Below are 4,386 nucleotides of genomic sequence, written 5' to 3'. Positions count from 1 at the left end.
TTACCTCCACTCCATAATCCCCTTAACTACTAAATAAACTCAATGCCCAGAATCTCTCCACAGGCCACCCAGCAGGGGAACTACAAGGCCTTGGTAACCCACTGCCATCCCTTGTGGGACTGGCCTCGGGTCACCTGGAGTTATGATTGACAACACTGTCCTTTGAAACAACATTTCTATCAACCTGTGAAAGAATATTATCCTCCGCTTAACAGTATTGACTCTCCATTCTGATGAGCTCTCCTCAAAGCTCTCATAACTTGTTTCCATACTTTCAGGTTCACTTGAATATGAGGAGTTGCATGAAACCAATGACAATGCCATTTAATTAATGCCAAAAGCTCTGTAAGCCATTTAACCTTCCATTTAACTCTATTTCCTTTGAACAGGAATTTTATTAACTACATGTACCACTGTTCCTATTATGGTAAGTTTCCCATGATGCTGCTAATCCCCTTACTCTGAGGGTACTTTTCTTCCAATTTTCAAAGTGTTCAACTTCTCTGTTCTCCTTCAGTGGGTCTGTTCTCCTCATTCAAGCCATACCTTGGGCACCAAAATATCACAGATGCCATGTGTGTGCATTCATGAGAGTCTATTGAAAGACTGTTCAGAGACACTGTAAGAATGAACTTAGTTTTCCACAGCTAAAGGGGCATTTATACTTGATGGACAGAAATGCTTTCCTTTGCCCAGAGCATTTTTATTTTTCTCCATATTTACAATTAGGACAGTTGATTTCCATATGCTCAAAAGAGCCTATTTTTGGAATGCAGCTTCCAAAAATATAATACCAAGTGTAAATTCTTGATTGATCATATCACACAGTTTTTGGAGTTTCCCCAAAACAGGGTTTGCATAGGCCATTTATATCCTTGGGAAACTATCAGACAAGATTATTTTAAGACAACACAAGATATCTGCTAAACAAGGGATAGATCATGGCTAGATGCTAACTCCAGAGCAAGGCTAGGTGTGGCCCAGTAGAGTTAGGGCTAGTTGTTAACTCTCTGTAACCAGGCCAGCAGGAATTCTGCCAAAATGGACTTAAGAGTAATGTGTACTACACAGGGGCACACCACCTCAAAATAAAGTTCCCTACATCTGATAAAAAAGAATTTTTCCTATTTGTTTTATTACACCAATACAAGGAAATTAGTGTTTGGGGTTTATTTCTGGTTAGTGTTATACCTACTGTGGTGATTCCCCATAGGTGCATATATTTGCATGCTTATGAAATGGCACCATTTGAAAATATTAGGAGGTGTGGCCTTGTTGGAAGAAGTGTGTTATTGCAGGTAATTTTTGAGGATTCAAAATCCCAGGCCAGACCTGGCATATCTATCCTTCTGCATCTTGCTGATCCAGAATTAGAACTCTCAGGTATCATGTCTGCCTGCATGCAACCATGCTCTCCAATATGAAGATAATGAACTAAACTTTAAGAAAGCTCATCTAGGTGATTTTCTTTATACAAGCTGTCATGGTCATGGTGTCTCCAATAGCAATAGAATATAACAAAGAAACTTACAGATATTTTGTGGAAATCTGTGCAGTATTTACTAGTACTGTGGACTAATTGGGGAAACTCCAAGTTCTGGGGCAACAGAGTTACAACAGTCAATTCCCCCATTTCACCATTCATTGCCATGTCTTCAAAAAGCCCCATTGTCAATGTCTCTTTCCTTTCTTTGCTTTCCTATAGACATGTTAAATGAACAACCATCCAAAGAGATATAATGCAGGAAAAGGAGGAAAAGATGTTCATCGACACATATAGGTATACATGAATAGAGAACAAGACTAGAAAAGCACCAATGGAGATACCATACATACCTAACAGGTAAGTTCTGGCTTCTAGGGAAGCACAGGAGAATCACTCAACTTTTGATTGAATATCTCTTCATAAATTGACCAAGACTTTGGACATCAAGAATTTAGATTTTAATATTAACAATTTATACAATTTCTCCCAATGACAATGTGATATAATTATGTGTGTAAAAAATAAGTTTTATCATAAATCAAATTTCTTAGGCATATTAAATGCCTTCTTTAATTTCATGAAGAAGGAGAATACCATGTCTTGGCTATGCAACTGAGGATTGGGGGAATCTAATTTTTCTCTTCTGATGGCTCAAAAGAATAACACTCTTTTTGATAATGGTGTATGTTTTTTGTTAAGTGGAGTAACAAGGATGCCACAGGATGCCAAAGGTTCTAACCAGAGAATGCATCTTGTTTGAGATCTGTCTTTAAATCAGGATATAAGTTTAGGAAGTACTGAGTGCCCTGGAAAATCTGCTAGGTTACAAAGAAGCAATTACTTTTCCTCACTCCACTGACCTCATTACACAAAACCACAGGAATCTCTAAGAGGTAGCAAATCTATAGTTGGTATTATCTTGGAAAGATAATTTCTATCTATATTAAAATCCTAAGGATGCAGATAGAGAGTTTTGTAATTAAGAAAATTAGCTACTCTTTTACAGGACCTAGATTTGATTCCCATCATATGTATGAGTGCTGGCAAACTTTATCACACCATTCCAGGTTATATTAGACATTTTCTTCTTCTAACCTTTTAGATATTGCACTCATATAGTATACCAACAAATATGCAGCCAAAACACCAGTACACATGAAATAAAAATAAATAAGTATTAAATATTTAAAAAAAATCCTAGGTGACTAGTATCCTGACAAACTGATCTTTGAGGAGAGATTATTATCACAATGTAATTAAGTCTTACTAACCTCATGGTCTTCAGATAGGGTGTCAAAATTGTATCATATGCATGGAGGGGAAGAAGTTTCCTCCATTAACTGTTCACTTCTCTCTTTGCTAGGAGGGATTGTCTTAGTTAGTTTTCTTTTCTCTATCTCTTTCTTTATCACTTTTACTCTTTCTTTCTTTGTTTTGGCATGGGAGTCTTTATCTGGCTCACACTTTCTCACCATAGTCCAAAACTGAAGGAAATCAAATGGAGAACTCAAGCAGGACTGGAACCTGAAGGCAGGAGCTTATGTAGTGACCATGGAAGGTTGACTTATTCCATATGGCTTGATCAGTTTGCTTTACTTTCTGTGTTTATATTTTTTATATGAATAGTGTTTTTTCCCCTTTATTCCTCTCAGTTTCTCTCCATCTCCTATTTCTTCCAGATCTACTTCATTTCAATATCTCATTGGAAAAGAACACACTTCTAGAAGATAGCAATAAAATAAAATATAATAAAACTGACATATTGGAGTTGGACAGGACAATCCAACAGAAATACAAGAGTTCCAAGAGGACCACAAGAATCAGAGCTCCACTTGTTTACACATTGAAGAGTCACATAAAAGAATTAAACTGAAAACTATAGCACATATATAGAGGACCCTATGTAGACACAGGTAGGCCCTATGCCTGCTGCTTCAGTCTCTGTCAATTCGTATCAACTTTGTTCCCTTGTAGAGGATTTGTTCTCCTGGTGTTCTCCTTCCATTCTGTCTTTCCCCACACCTTCTGCCTTCTCTTCTATAGTTTTCCCTGATCTTAGGGGGAGAAATTTGATGGAGACATCCCATGCATAGCTATATGTTCCCAGGTCTCTAATCAGCTCTGAATAATGTCTAGCTTTTGGACTCACTACTGCAAAAGCAAGCCTCTCTGAAGATGGCTGAATAATGCAGCAATCTATGAGTAGAGCAAACAATCATTACAAGTCATATTGTGTTTTCTACAAATTCAGAGATGTATTTCAGAAAGATAGATAATCTTCAACTCTTCAAAGACCTACAAAATATGACATTCAAAATGTTTTAAGAACTTAAACTTTTCTCAACAATGCGACATGTCTGTTTCTGACAGCATCAATTACTTCAGGGAGTATTATGGGCATTGAAGAAACTCATCACGGAATTTGTCTTTTGTGTGACAAAGCTAGCCATTTAGGCAAGAAACTGTTGTTGCCTAGATGGCTTGATGAGTTGCTGTATCAAACTGTCTTACAGGACCCACAGAAGAGTGTCTGCCAAACTTTCCAAGATAAGACCGGACTGTCCTTCAGGATTCCTGCTTCATAGAGGAAGCTGCCAGACATTCTGCACTACACAGAAGAAAGCAACTGACAAAATTTTCTAAACAAGGTAGAAAAGATCTTCAAATTTCCTGATTCATTAAAATGGATGCCAGACACTATGTCCCTATAGACTGGAGATGGATTTCCCAAAGTTACCAAAGAATGTTGGGTGACTGTTCAGGCAGTGATATGTCTCTTGTCAATTCTAGAGCTTTGGAAGTTGCTTACAATGCATTTCCTGCTTATTTGGGTAATATTATATCCTTCTGGGGTCTTCGATGGATTTGAAGAATAGAAGGATAGTTAAAGTTATAGTTTT

Source organism: Alexandromys fortis, unplaced genomic scaffold (genome assembly GCF_014885135.2).
Source record: "Alexandromys fortis isolate MF-2015 unplaced genomic scaffold, M_Fortis_MF-2015_v1.1 scaffold_407, whole genome shotgun sequence".
Classification (NCBI taxonomy): Eukaryota; Metazoa; Chordata; class Mammalia; order Rodentia; family Cricetidae; genus Alexandromys; species Alexandromys fortis.
Note: the sequence above shows the minus strand (reverse complement) of the source record.